The sequence below is a fragment of the Microtus oregoni genome, unplaced genomic scaffold, assembly GCF_018167655.1.
Source record: "Microtus oregoni isolate MIOR12 unplaced genomic scaffold, Mior012 000019F_ref0000042, whole genome shotgun sequence".
In the NCBI taxonomy this organism is placed as follows: domain Eukaryota; kingdom Metazoa; phylum Chordata; class Mammalia; order Rodentia; family Cricetidae; genus Microtus; species Microtus oregoni.
The window spans coordinates 25237157-25252594 of record NW_024543078.1 but is presented as its reverse complement, the minus strand read 5'-3'; the positions used below and the strand labels follow the sequence as shown (position 1 = coordinate 25252594).

General features: G+C 41.8%; 1 protein-coding gene across 4 annotated transcripts in view; it reads right to left on the bottom strand.

Moving 5' to 3' along the window:
* Plek (pleckstrin) overlaps positions 1-15438 on the bottom strand; it is an 83108-nt gene that overhangs the window by 63812 nt on the left and 3858 nt on the right. Inside the window, exon 1 of one of the 4 annotated variants that reach the window (XM_041669693.1) lies at positions 1683-1789. The exons of the other annotated variants lie outside the window; for them this stretch is intronic. The gene's annotated coding sequence lies outside the window, so the exon portion shown is untranslated. Of the gene's footprint in view, positions 1-1682; positions 1790-15438 lie in introns of those variants that run through there. 4 annotated transcript variants of the gene reach the window in all.

Sequence of the window (15438 nt, the reverse complement as noted above, 5' to 3'; positions counted from 1 at the left end):
GTGAATATAGCAGAATGTCACCAGGAATCATTTTACTGCATGTCTGCTTTCATTTGAACTGGTATTATTCGGTTTTACCCTAGGTTCTTGGGCTGTCCAGTGCCTGGTTCTTTGTCACCCAAATACTATTGAGTATGGATTCCATATCATGGAGTGGGCCTTAAGTCAAATCAGATATTGGTTGGTTATTCTCACAAGCTTTGTGCCCAAGAATATCATGCAGGTAGGACACTGTTGTAAGGGGGTTTGTGGGTGGTTTCGGTGTTTACATTTCTCTTTTGGTAGCATGCAGACTGCTGTCCTTTACCAAAGGTCCTAAAATTTGGTGGTGGAGCCTTGCTCCATGCAGGAACCAGCTCAACTTCTTTGTGTTCAACAAGTTGTATAGGTGTTGTCTTCAGCCACCAACAGTCTCTGCAACAGGCTGGGTTGCTTGAGGATTCCATGGGACGCCAATGGCCAACAACTCAATTATATGCAACACAATCCCAGTACTGGAAGCTTCATTTGGTGACTAGAGATGGCCAGATGGGACTCTGTCTCCACCATTATTCAGAGATTTCATTTATATTGGCAGTACATATGTATATATTCCAGGAAACCTCCGCTGCATTAGGCTTCTACACTTCCATACCCTTCAAATGGCCCCCAACCTTAGCTCTCTCTCCTCATATTTGGTCCCTCACTCCCACTCCCCTCCCCACTTAATCCCCAATATTTGAGAAAAATAACATCATGAAACTTACAGGTAAATAAATGGATAGAAAAGAGAGTCATCCTGTGTGACATAGCCCATATTCATAAAGACAAGTATTGTATGTGTTTGCTTGCATGTGAATATTAGCTATTAAGTCAATGATAACCAAGCTACAATTCATAGAATCGCAGAAGGTAAATATATACTGACGGACTAGTCGGGAGAACTGGATATTGTTAGGGAGGGAAATGGACCAGAGTCTTGTGGATGTGTGTGGAAGTTGATTGACAGTTTAACTGGATCTGGAAGTAATTAAGAGACAAGCCTCTGGGAACACCTGTGAGGGATTTCTGGATCAGATTAACTACAATGGAAAGGCCCTAAAGACTCCAGCAGAAAACTTCTAGAGGTAACAAACACCTCCAGCATCATAACAGGATACAAAGTAATATAAGAATCAGGAATCACCGTCTACACCAGTAACAACGCACATACTGAGAAGAAAATTGGGGAAACAATCCCTCTTACAACCACTTCCAAAAGAAAAATGAATAAAATTCCTGAAACAAACTTAATCAAGGAAGTAAAAGACCTCCACCAAGAAACTTTTTAAAATATATAAAGAAGAACTAGAAGACAATGGGAGTTTGAAACACCTTCAGTGCCAGTGGATTCAAAGAGATAATGTTGTGGATGATGTTGGCCATGCTGCCAATACCCGACTGCAGACCTAATGCATTCCCAGTCAAAATCCCACTGTCATTCCTTACAGAAATAGAAAAAGCAATCTCCAGTTTCATGCACAGTGCAAAATACTATGAGTAGCCAAAGCAGTCCTGAATTTAAAGAGGAAAAAGAGAAAAGAAATAGCACCAGACCTCATCTGAGACACTACAGAACCTTAATAAAATGTTCCGCATGTAGATCCTGGCACAAAAACAGATAAACTGAATACAACATAAGCTCCAGATGTAAGTACACCTACCTGATTTGGGGCGAATACATCAAAAATGTACCCAAGAGAAAAAGTGTGTCTTCAACAGGTGGTTCTGGGGAAACTGGGCATCTATATGTAGAAGAATGAAAGTAGATCCTTCTCTCTCACACTGCACAGAACTCAACTCCAAATGAGTCAGACTCCTCAACATGAGGCCACAGTTTCTAAAACCAATAAGGAACAAGTAGCAAGTACACTTAAAGATATTGGCATAGATAAGGGCAGTCTAAACAGGACTACATCACTCAGTAAGGCCAACCGTTGAAAATGAGACCTCCTGACATTATACAGCTTCAGTACTCCATGAAGACAGTTAGTTACTCAAGTAAAGAGCAGTCTACATAATAAGAGAAAATATTTTTTCGCTATCCAGAGGTTTAATATCTAAAAAAGATACAAACAGTTCATAAAATTAAACACTAAGAAAGCAAAGAACCCAATCAAAAAGTCACCTATAGAACTGAACAGAGTCTTCAAAAGAAGAAACGGGAATAATTAATAAATGTTTTTAAAGTGTTCAACAGCTTTAGTCATCAGAGAATACAAATTAAAAGTACACTGAGCTTCAGACTCACCCCAGAATGGCTGTCATCAAGAAGAAATGACAGCAAATGCTGGCAGGAGGGTGGGAAAAGGAATCCTTATTTAGTATTGGTGGAAAACGTAGGCCAGTTTAGTTGCCATGGAGCTCTGTGTAAAGGTTTCTCAAAAAACAAAAATGGAAATACAATATGACCTAGATATTCCACTCCCAGTTATACACCCAGTGGATTCTACATCCCAATGCAGAGGTCCTCGCAAACCCATGTTCACTGGTGCCCCCTTCACAATCTCTAGAAAACTGAGTCTGTTGAGGTGTCACCAGCTGAAGGACAGATGATGAAAATGTGCCACAAACATTTACACATTTACTCGATTCAGCTGTAAAGAAATATAAAATCACAAAACTTACAATAAAAATGAGAAAACCTGGCCTCAACAGTACAAATGCTGTATGTGCTTTCATATGAGGATCCCAGCGTCAAAGTTTTGAACGTACAAGCTTAACTTGAAGTGTCTGTAGAGGCCAAGAAGCTAGCAAGAGGTCATGAAGGAGCGAGAAGAATCCATTAAAGTGGGCAATCACAGAACACAAGTGATGAAAGGATCAGAGACAAGTCAGTTAGAAAGAGTTCATCAGGGATCAAGACAGGAGAAGAGGGGTGGTGGGAGGGTTAACACTTAGGAAATATAAGAAAGCCTTTTTATAAGCTGATTAAAAGTATAGCCTTTAAAGGATATGTGAGGCATCCTGCATGGATAGGTAATGTGGTTCCCAGAAGCCATTAGTTTGCACATGGAAACTGCAGTATCAGGTGCAGGGCACTTCCCTCTGCATTGTTGGCCAGGGAAATCCCAGAAGCATCCCAAAAGACCGATGCTGAACTGAACGCTAAGATCCCATTGCTGAAGACACCACGTATTTGTTTGCAGGGCATAGAAAAATCTAGCTGAAACTGAACTTGAAGCTTCCTCTTTGAGGTGAACTTTCATAGTATGTGGCGCTGAACAGGCTGCTGGCAGAGCAAAGTCATCAAAGGTCTCTTGCCCAGCAGGGAAACCCTGTGCATGAGAATACTGACCTGCCATGCACATGGGCCCACTGGTACAATACTAACAAGACCTTTATTGGATTAACTAATTGCTTTCTGGTCAGAATTTGGAGTCATATCTAAGAGGGAATTCATGCCTGAAACCGTAACGCTCCCGTGCCTGGTTGGGAAGGTCATAATTCCTGAGGTGTGAGGAGATAGACTCCTGTTGTTTGTCGTCTGAATACCTATGCCTATACCTACAAATTGTGCCGTTCTCTCCCTTGCTGTGAGGAGCAGCTACTTGCATTGGCAACAGTTGATGCAGACCCACAATGATCGAAGTGTCAAGAATGAGTGACTGGTGAGTGCCCAGCCCTATATAACACAACTCAGAGAGCTCAGAGAACATCACAGAAGAATATAAGAGCTGGAAGATGAGGGGGAGTGAAATGTTGTCTCCTAGACACAATGTGGCTGTTGTATCATGAAGTCACAATAGCTATAGTTACCCACACAAAACCTGCACAGGATTGGACCCATCATGGATAGGATGCTCTTAAGATCTTACCCCTCCCTGAGGAGCCATGGTGAGTTAATTATTGCTGGTGGAGAAGGAATAATGTTTTTCGTTGGCACATCCTCTGTTAACTTGCATACACTCTGGTAAATAATCCCCAACTTGTAGTCCTGCAGCATCCCTAATTAAACCCAGCAGGTCACAGAAGAAGATACAGAAATAGGAGGGGAACCGGGACAGTGGGAGTAGGAAGTAGAAGGGAAAGCAATGGATATGCGTGATGAAAACATAGCCTACAAACGTATGAAGTTCTCAGAGAACAATTTTAAGAAGAAAGAAACATAAACAAGGTAAAATTGAATGGGAATACATGTTAGCCAGAAATTGAGACCTATTGTGGTTGGATAATGAATACATACATCCTACCTTTTCTTATTTGAAAATTTTCTTAAATCATGCTCTAGGAATCGTCGTGTTTAACACCCGTTAAATTATGGCTGTGTCTATATAGTAAGAATTAATGGCCTAGGCACAGATGTTTGATGGTAGAAAGGAGCAGAACAGGAGGGAAGACATGAAGTGTAAAAAGAATCCAAAGAGAAAGAAATGCCACAGTTGATGGCATGCGTATGACTTATCACTCACACAACTATTCCCTGATAAACCTGAAGACCCATAAATCTGGCAGCATGCCTGACTAACCATGGCTTTTCTGATTCTGTGTCGCTGCGAGACGGCAAAAATTCTACCCATCCTCCCATTGTCAGTACCGCTGTGACTTCCTAGTCCTTATTTTTAGAGTGTGAGATTTCACAATTCTTAAGACCAATCTGTCCTGTCACTCCTAAAATGAACCTGGATCACCATGGTAACAGCAAAGTCAGTCAGTGAGGTGCTCATGTTTTAACACTGCACAAAAAAAAAGAAAGAAAGAAAGAAAGAAAGAAAGAAAAAATAGGTAAAAGGCAAAAATAAGAGAAAGTTTCCTCTGTGTCCTTCAGGATCCTGCATAGCCACCCTTCCATAGATGCCGGGGTGCAGATATTGTTTCCCAGTGACCCCTATAGTGTCCATACAGAGAGCTCTGTTTATAGAACTCAGACTGAGCATCCAAGGAAACCACCATCATCTAGATTTTGCAGAAGGGTAAAGTGAGGCATGACGGAAAAGAACCTCTCTAAAGTCTGCCGAAACGGGATTGAAGCTTGGATCCACCTGGTGCCAAGGCCCAAGATCTCTCTGACAGTGCTGCATTAAGGTGCTCATTCAAAAAGTAGACTGTATTGTTTGTGTGTGTGTGATCCTTTATGTCATAAAATGAACATAGCTCACGTTCTAACAAAGACAAATGGTGTGGGAGGTCCTTCTGTCTATGTGTTGCTTTTATTGGTTAATGAATAAAGAAACTGCCTTGGCCTGTCGAGAGGGCAAAACTTAGGTAGGCAGAGAAAACTGGACTGAATGCTAGGAGGAAGAAGGCAGAGTCAGAAACGCCATGGGTCTGCCACCAGAGACAGACGTGCTGAAACTTTGTTGGTAGGTCATGACTTTGTGGTGATACTATTTCTAGTAATTTCTAGTAATACAGATTACTAGAAATGGGTTAAACTAAGATGTAAAAGTTAGCCAATAAGAAATTAGAGCTAATGGGCCAAGCAGTGATTTAATTGATACAGTTTCTGTGTTATTATTTCAGGGCTAAACTAGCCGGGCAGCTGGGGCAAACAAGCAGTCCCTCCCTCCAACAGGAAAAGGTGATCGCAAGTGTGAACTGTAGGCATTTACAGATCCAGAGTGAATTCACACTTAATTCCTTTTCTCTATCAACTTTCTGCCAAAAAGATAATAATATTAGTAAACAATAAAGGGAAAATCTTTTATTTACAGAAACCTATGAAGAGATAAACAAAGAACTTCATGAAAGTATGGGTCATACAATCAATATTCTGGGATAAATAAAAATTATACCACTCAGTTTAGACTTCTTCACATAACTCCTTAAAGAAGCAGACCAATGCCTATAATAAATATATTATTGACAATTGTGGGTGTGGACTGGATATAGGATCCAACTCACTTGGATGCTCTTCCAGAGGACCCAAGTGTGCTCCCAGAGCCCAAATTATGTACTCACAATGCCTGTAACTCCATCTTCAGGGAGATCTGATATTTTTACTGGTCTCCACAGGCATTCACACACACAAACATGTACACACATGTGCACACATCATATATTTGTGCAAAGGCATACTCATACATATAAAATAAATTGAAAAAGATGTAGGTGGTACTTTAATAACACAGACCCCTCAGACTAGCATAATTTCTTAAGTACAATGTCTGGAGCATAGTCCTGAGTTTCTAATGCATTTCTCTAAATTCTCTGAAGACAAGAACCATGGTCAGCTATAAATAAAAAATAGCTTGAATCTGTGTCATAAGAGTCAGATTGGTTGTCCATAAAATAATGGGTAAAACAACCACCTCCCTACAAGGGTTATCACAAATAACCAAAGGCATATCAAAAAGAAAACATCACATCACAAAACAGCTCAGACACACCATGCTTGCCTGGGCTCAGCTTCTTCCACAGCTATGGCAAATCCCATGTTCCTTATGTTTTATTCCCCCATCTCATCTTGAAGTCCAATCCTCATCATTCTGACCCACAGCCAACTTCAGCCTGACTGCTGTTCTTGTCATGTTATTTAAGACATGATCATTGAAAGTACTCACCATGTTCCAGTAACAATGAAACATACCAACAGATCTCTGTGAGGAAAAAAAATGCATTAAATAATAGCATATAGAATAGCAGCATTGTTTGTAATAGCCAGAACCTGGAAACAACCTAGATGCACTTCAATGGAAGAATGGATGAAGAAAGTATGGAATATATACATATTAGAGTATTACTCAGCAGTAAAAAACAAGGACTTCTTGAATTTTCCATGCAAATGGATGGAAATAGAAAACACTATCCTGAGTGAGGTAAGCCAGACCCAAAAAGAGGAACATGGGATGTACTCACTCATATTTGGTTTCTAGCCATAAACAAAGGACATTCAGCCTATAATTAGTGATCCTAGAGAAGCTAAATAAGGAGAACCCAAAGAAAAACATATAGGCATCCTCCTGAATATTAACCTTCATCAGGCGATGAAAGGAGACAGAGACAGAGACCCACATTGGAGCACCAGACAGAAATCTCAAGGTCCAAATCAGGAGCAGAAGGAGAGAGAGCATGAGCAAGGAACTCGGGACTGCGAGGGGTGCACCCACACACTGAGAGAATGGGGATGTTCTATCGGGAAATCACCAAGGCCAGCTGGCCTGGGTCTGAAAAAGCATGGGATAAAACCAGACTCGCTGAACATAGAGGACAATGAGGACTACTGAGAACTCAAGAACAATGGCAATGGGTTTTTGATCCCACTGCACGTACTGCCTTTGTGGGAGCCTAGGCAGTTTGGATGCTCACCTTACTAGACCTGGATGGAGGTGGGTGGTCCTTGGACTTCCCACAGGGCAGGGAACCCTGATTGCTCTTTGGGCTGACGAGGGAGGGGGACTTAATTGGAGGAGGGGGAGGGAAATGGGAGGTGGTGGGGGGAAAGAGACAGAAATCTTTAATAAATAAATAAATAATAAAAAACTATAACAAAATAAAATAAAATAAAAGCTAAAAAAAGAAAAGAAATTCACATCCAGTTTACTCATTCTACATTCTTCCTATTTTTAAAAGACTTTTTCAATTGTGCATGCGTGGTCATATGTTATATGCATAAAATGTATATCTGCATTCTATAAACTAAGAGGCTTAAGAGTAGTAAAATTTTACTTATTTTTGCTTAAATATTCTTCTAGAGAGGTAACCGAATTGGGAAAAGCTTTTACTCGCTCTCCTTGAATAGTTGGTCATCCGATTTTCAAAAGGTCATTATTGGGGTCTAAACAAAGATATGCCACAAGAGTCCAGTGCTTCTTTAGGGATGACTGCAGGAGATAATCACGGCTGAGTAACCTCAGCATCCCATTTCTGAATCTCAATTCTAACTCCTGCTAACTGCAATTACGGACTATCGTTAGCCTTTAAACCTCCGGCTCTTTCTCTGTCTCAGCAGCTCCCTGCTAAGAGTTTTATGAGGACTATAGAAAAATTCTGATATTTAAAAAAAAAAAAGCCCTCTGTGGGAAAGAAATGCGTACTGGACATCTGTAGTAGCTTTGAAGAATGTGTTTCTTTCTGTTTTGGGGGGGGCTCCTGATTATTTAGAATTTTTTTAAATTGTGTTACTGGACATAAACAAAAGGTTTTCCTTCAATATAATAGATTCTGATCAGAAAAAAAATATTCAATTATACAGTAGTATGGCTATACTCCAGCTCTGCCCATGAAAAGGATGGGGGAGTTGTCTTTTAGAGCAAGTGACTACTCAGTGAATACCAACTATCTGATCAGTTCAGTTCTGACGGTCTCTAGCTGGCATTGGAGTCAGACCCCACAAGTTACCACCTCAGGCCCACAAAAATGACTCCCATTTGAAGGCCTGGTTTCCCACAACTTCAGTCCAACTTGGCTACAATTTGAAGGCTCCCACAACTCACTTTGAACTCTATTAATTTTCCAAGGTAGCTTAGAGAGTACAGAGAAAGGGCCAGGTGTGGTGGCGCACACCTTTAGTCCCAGCACTTGGGAGACAGAGGCAGGGGCATCTCTGTGAGTTTGAGGCAAGCCTGGTCTGCATGGTGAGTTCCAAGACAGTTGGGGCTGTGTAGAAAGACCCTGTCTCAAAAACTCAAACAAAAACAGTACCTAGAATTTTTTTTATCTTTATTGACCTATTACCTAATGCATAACAAGGCATATAGTAAGGTGTCAAATGGAAGAGACGAACAAGAGAACAAGAAACAAAGCTTCCAGACCCTCTCCAGGCACCACAACCTTCAAGTCATTCCCTTGTTGAGCAATCCAAAAAAGATTGTAAATTTGCTGGGCAGTGGTGTTGTGTGCCTTTAATCCCAGCACTTGGGAGGCAGAAGTAGGTGGATCTCTGTGTGTTCAAGGCCAGCCTGGTCTACAAGAGCTAGTTCCAGGGCAGCCTCTAAAGCTACAGAGAAACCCTGTCTCAAAAAAAAAATTACAAACTTTACATTTTGGAGATTTTTATTAGGGCTTCATCATGAAGACATAACCAATATATAACCAATGGTTAATGGTTGCTGATACAATGCATATGGATAAAGGACTGAAACTGTAAGCTTTAATCTTAGATGAATCCTTCTAATGGCCGGGAATCATTTGAAAACCCACAGTCATCTTTTTAGGTAGAAAATTTTATCACTGAAGAAAGTCTAAGAGAGTTGAGATTTCTGTATTAGACACATCTATCCCTGTGCACCTCAGAAAGACCTTTGGATTCCATTCCAGGAATAAGAAACAATCAAAGGAAAGACATGAACATGTAGATGTTTTACAATTCCATATGGCCATGGCCGGAGCGGAACTTCACTGGCACACATTGTAGTTGAAATGTCCAAAATACAAAGCAAATACTTCTGAACTCCTGTCTATACTTTAGTATTTTATTTCCAAGCTTAAGAATTTCCAAACTGATACTATAGTTTCTAGAAAGCCGTTCTCAACTCTTGCATTTCAAAGGTACCCAGGACTCATTGGACTTGTTTCTTTGTTTTATTACTTTGGAAAATCCCCAATGTCCTGTGGCAGACGCAATACGATAAAAATTGTGCTTTGTGTGGGCTTGAGTGTTTTGGACAACATTAAAGGTCTTTTAAAACTATAGAATCGAGCATAATTTCCATAGCAGGAGTTCTCAAGGTGTAGTGTCTTAGATTGATGTGCTTGGTATTTTTTGTCTTCTTGGCACAAACTAGAGTCAAGAGGGGACCTCAATTGAGGAGTTGCCTCTATCACATTGGTTTGTGTGTGTTGTGTGTGTGTGTATGTGTGACATTTTCTTGATCAGTGATTGATGTGGGAGGTCCCAGGCTGTTGTGGGTGGTACCACTCCTGGACATATGGTCCTGAACTGCATAGAAAGCAAGCTGAGCAAGCCAATAATCACCATTCCTTTGTAGTCTCTGTTTCAGTTCCTTCCTGTATTCTATCTTCAATTCTTGCTTTGGCTCTTAAACCCTTTCTTCTCTAAGCTGAGTTTCCTCCTGATGTTTATAATAGCCCCAGAAAAACAACTGAAGACAAAGAGAAAAACATGAAGGTCTTTAAAAGTTGTTTCTTGGCAAGTATGAGACCTCTGAGGGAGTATGCCAAATTCAGAGTTCTTCCGGAGCAGGCCCAAGCCAGGAACCTCTGCGGAAGTGGGCCCAGACCGGGGACATCTACGGAAACAGGTCTGAGCCAGCAACCTCCCCAGGATCAAGCCTGAGGCAGTGAACTCCACAGGAGCAGGTACAAGGAAGCTACTGCCAAGGGAGCAGGCCCAAGTCAGAGAGCTCTGCAGGACCAGGAGCAGGTACAAGAGAGCCACCGCTGAGGGAGCAGGCCCAAGTCAGAGAGCTCTGCAGGACCAGGAGCAGGTACAAGAGAGCCACCACTGAGGGAGCAGGACCGAACCAGAGAGCTCTGCAGGACCAGGAGCAGGTACACGAGAGCCACCACTGAGGGAGCAGGACCGAACCAGAGACCTCTGTCAGACCAAGCAAATTAATTTGTGACCACTGAGGTAGCAGGCCTGAGCCAGCAACATCTGCTGGAGCAGGCTTCATCCAGCTATCTCCACTGGAGCAGGCCTTTGCCAGCGACCTCTGCGCAAACAGGCCCAAACAACCCCTGGTATTGCAGAGTGACCCCCCCACCAGGAGTGCTGAGCAACCTCCAGGAACACAGTGAGACCAAAAGGGTGACTGGAACTGTGGCCCTGACTGCACCACGAGGAGCAACCATCTAAGCCTTGGATCCACTGACACCTGGAAGACTGATCACCGGAGACACAGATAGCCCCAACTACTCCAATCAGAGGAAAAGGTGGGTAGACAAGGTAAGAACACACTCAACACTACAAAGAACAACATGACACCAATAAAACCTAGGAGTTTGTTTTTCTGAGTCTGGGTTCCCTCACTCAGAGTGGTTTTTTTTCTAGTTTTATCCATTTACTTGCAAATTTCATCAAGTCATTGTTTTTACAGCTGAGTATTACTCCATTGTGTAAATGTGCCGCATTTTCTTTATTCATTCTTCACTTGAGGTTATTTCCAAGCTCTGGCTATTACAAATAATGCTGCTTTGAACATTGTTGAGCAAGTGTCCTTGTGGCATGATTGAGTATTGTTTGGGTATATGCCCAGGAGTGGTATCTCTGGGTCTTGAGGTAGATGGATTCCCAATTTTCTAAGAAATCATCATACTGAAATACCAAACTGGCAATGTAAGTTTGCACTCCTACCAGCAGTGGAGAAGGGATCCCCTGATTCCACATTCTCTCCAACATAAGCTGTCCTTAGTACTTTCAATTGTAGCTATTCTAACAGGTGTAAGATGGTATCTCAGAGTCATTTTGATTTGCAGTTCCCTGATGATTAAGGATGTGAGCAATTTATTAAATGTCTTTTGGCCATTTGAGATTCTTCTGTTGAGAATTCTCTGTTTAGCTCTGTACTCCATTTTTTGATTGGATTCTTTTGTATTTTGATGTCTAGTTTCTGGAGTTTTTTCTATATTTTTGAGATCAGTCCTTTGTCAGATGTGGGGTTGGTGACGATCTTTTCACATTCTGTAGGCTGTCTTATTTACTCTGTCCTTTGCCGTAAAGAAGCTTCTCAGTTTTGGGAGGCCCCATTTATTGATTGTTGCTCTCAGTTTCTGTGTTACTGGTGTTATATTTAGGAAGTGGTCTCCTGTGCCAATGCATTCAAGGTTACTTTCCACTTTCTCTTCTATCAGGTTCAATGTAACTGGATTTATGTTAAGGTCCTTGATGCATTTGGACTTGCATTTTGTGCATGAAGATAAATATGGATCTATTTGCAATCTTCTACATGTTGGCATCCAGTTATGCCAGCACCATTTGTTTAAAGATGCTTTCCTTTTCCATCGTACACTTTGGATTCTTTTTCAAAAATCAGGTGTTCATAGGTCATCTATTCATTGTTCCAGATGTCTGTTTTTATACCAATACCAAGATGTTTTTTATTACTATAGATTTGTAATAGAGTTTAAAGTCAGGGAGGTGATGCTTGTACAGGATTTTACAGGGTTGTTTTTAGCAATTCTGGGTTTTTTGAAATTGAGTATTATTCTTTCAAGGTCTGTGAATATTTGTGTTGGGATTTTGATGGGGATTGCAATGAATCTGTAGATTGCTTTTGGTAGGATTACCATTTTTATTACATTGATCCTACCTATCCGAGAGCATGGGAGACCTTTTTGTTTTCTAATATCTTATTTGATTTCATTCCTTAGAAACTTAAAGTTCTTTGTCAAACAAGTCTTTCACTTGTTTGCTTAGAGTTACCCTAAAATACATTATATTTGCGGTTATTGTAAAGGGTGATATTTCTCTGATTTCTTTCTCGGCCCTTTTATCATTTGTATATAGGAGGGCTACTGATTTTTTTTTAGTTAATCTTGTATCCTGCCACATTACTGAAGAGGTGTTTATCAGCTGTAGGAGTCCCCGGTAGAATTTTTTGAGTTACTTGTGTATACTATCATATTATCTGCAAATAGTAAAAGTTTGACTTCTTTCTTTCCAATTTGTATCCCCTTGATCTCTTTTTGTTGTCTTATTGCTCCAGGTAGTATATTGAGTACTATATTGAATAGATATGGAGAAAGTGGACAGCCTTGTCTTGTTTCTGATTTTAGTGGAATCGGTTTGAGTTTCGCTCTGTTTGATTTGATGTTGGCTTTAAGCTCGATGTCAATTGCTTTTGTTATGCTTAGATATTTTTCTTGTATCCCTGATCTCTCCCAGACCTTTATCATGAAGGAATGTTGGATTTTGTCAAATGAATTCCCTTTTTAAGAAATAATACTTTAAGGTGAGTGGGAGGATGGGGAGAATTGACTTATATTTGCTTGGTGCTTAAAGAATGAAACTTACCTTGATCTCATTCTGATCTCTCATAAAATCTTTACTATATTAAGACTTAATGTTGGTCTCTTAGTTTTATATACATTAATACTAACAATGAATGTTGAAAGGCTGTAGAGATGGTTTAGTGGTTAATAACACTGGATGCTCCTCCAGAGGACCCATGTTCCATTCCCATCATCCTTATGGCAGCTCACAATCATCTCTAACTCCACTTCCAGAGGATCTGACACCCTCTTCTGACTTTGCAGACATTGCACACACATGTATACATATGGGCAAAACACCCATACACGTAAGATAAAGAAATAAATAACATTTAAATGCTTTTGAAGAATATTCATCTACAAACTTATATTTCAAGATATCTATTGAATCATTCAGGGTACTTTATTCAAGTACTTCCTTGTGCTAGTTAATTTTTATATTTTTTCAACTTCGCATAGACTAGGTCTTCTGGGAAGAGGAACTCTCAATTGATGTATGATTGGTGTGGAAGGACCCAGCCCACTGTGGGAAACACCGTCTCTTGCCAGAGCAGCACAATAGTTCCAAGCCTGTTAGCACAAGTGTGGATGAGCCAGCCCCGAAGTTCTGAGCATGAAAGACCTGTCTTCGTCACTCATCTGTCTTGTGGTGGCATGGGCAGGAGAGAGATGCCCTCCTCTCCCCAAACACCCATCAACACCAGAAGCAGCTGGGAGAGCTGGCCCTGTGGTCATAAGAACAGATATACCTCTAACCCTCACCTGCTACAACAGTTGACAGAGAAATCCCTGCAGCTTGCCTGGACAGCACAAGGGAGCCAGCTCCATTGGTTCAGGTAGGGGTGAGCCAATCCTGAAGTAGTAAACAAGGGAGAGTTGTCCCCATCACCCATCTGTCTTTTAATGGCATGGGCAGAGAAGAGTTGTACCCACCACCCGCCACCCACACCTATCAGTGCCTGAGGCAGGTGTGAGAACTGGCACTGAGGTCACAAGAGCAAGAGAGCTGTCCCTGCCCCCCACCAGCTGCAACACTTGGGAGAGCAGGCTTTGCACCTCGCCTGGGGAACACGACAGTGCCAACCTTGCTAGCAGAGGTGTGAGTGAACCAGCCCCGAAGTTGAAAGCGTAGAACCGTCCCTACTACTCGTCTGTAATGTGGTGGTGTGGGAGGATGAGAGATGCCCTTCCTTACCCTTTGCCTCTTTCTGCCTGCAACAGACCAGAGACTGACTCTCCTCCTTACCAGCTGCAGCACTCGGGAAACGAGTCCTGGCCCTCACCTAGGAAGCACAGCCGAGCTGCCCAGTGGTCAGAGGTGAGCAGAGGGCAAGTGTTCCCATTGCTCATCAGACATGTGGTAGCGTGGGCAGAGGAGAGATGCCCTCCCACCTCCTGCCTGCCAATGTCTGAGGCAGAGGAACTGGCCCTGTGGTCGTAAGAGCAAGAGTGCTGTCCTTACCGCTCACCGGCTGCTGCAGCACTCAGGAGAGTGGCCCCTGTGCCTCACCTGGACAACACATTAGAGCTGGCCCTGATGATGTAAGTGTGAGAGAGCTGCCCCTGTGAACATGAAAGCAGTGAAACCGATTCCACCCCTCGCTCATGGCTGCAAGAGATAAATTAGCCCCGGCAATGCTGGAGAGCGCACCCTGGTGGTGAGGACAAGGGAGAACTGGCTGGCAGACCAATCCTACAGCTGCCAGGCCCCAAACTAGGTTAAGACTTGAACTGCCCCAACATACACCTGCTGGAGTTTGTAAAGGGACCTGACGCACAAATCCAAAGCTGCAGGATCTCTACAACACAAGGCAACAACAGGATATCAAAAAGAGTCCCAGTGAGGGCCCAGCATCAAGAGTGTAGTAGAAACCAGAGGCCTTGAACCAAACTAAAGGCTTTTTGCAATGCACACTTGTAAGTAAAGATATTGGACAAAAAGGTTCACTGTGTGATTTTTAAATTCCCCCCTTTTTTTCTCTTAAATTTTGCTTTATTTGTGGGGGGCATGCGAAGGGTGGAGGGCAGATGTGAAGGAGTGGGAAAATGAATGGGATCAAGATATATGATGTAAAAGGTGCATAGAATAAATAAAGAGAAAGGTAAAAAGTATTTTAAATAGTGATGTGGTAGACAATGGAATGGATTCATACAAAGAATGTATTTTTACTTAACTCTGAACTCTTAAGTAAGCATCCTTGTGAAGAGAAAAATGAATACACAAGTAGTTAACATAGTGAATTGCAATGCCTGTACACTCAGCCTTTTTTGCCTTCTTAGACTCAGGTGCTTGAACAATTGGCTCATTCTTTGCCTTCACGTTATTCTTACTGTGGTATTGCTTCTATTCATGTCTGAACTACTTTTCAAATGTCAGTTTAAGACTTGGAAAATTCTTCTAATCTCTGTTCTAAATTTTACGTCATACTGTAATACATTTCTTGTTGTTCTTGTTGTTGTTTCAAGATAGGCTTTCTGTGCATAACAGCCCTGGCAGTCCTGGAACTCACTTTGTAGACCAGGCTGGCCTCAGACTCACTGAGATCCACCTGCCTCTGCCTCCTGAGTGCTGGGATTAACAGCATA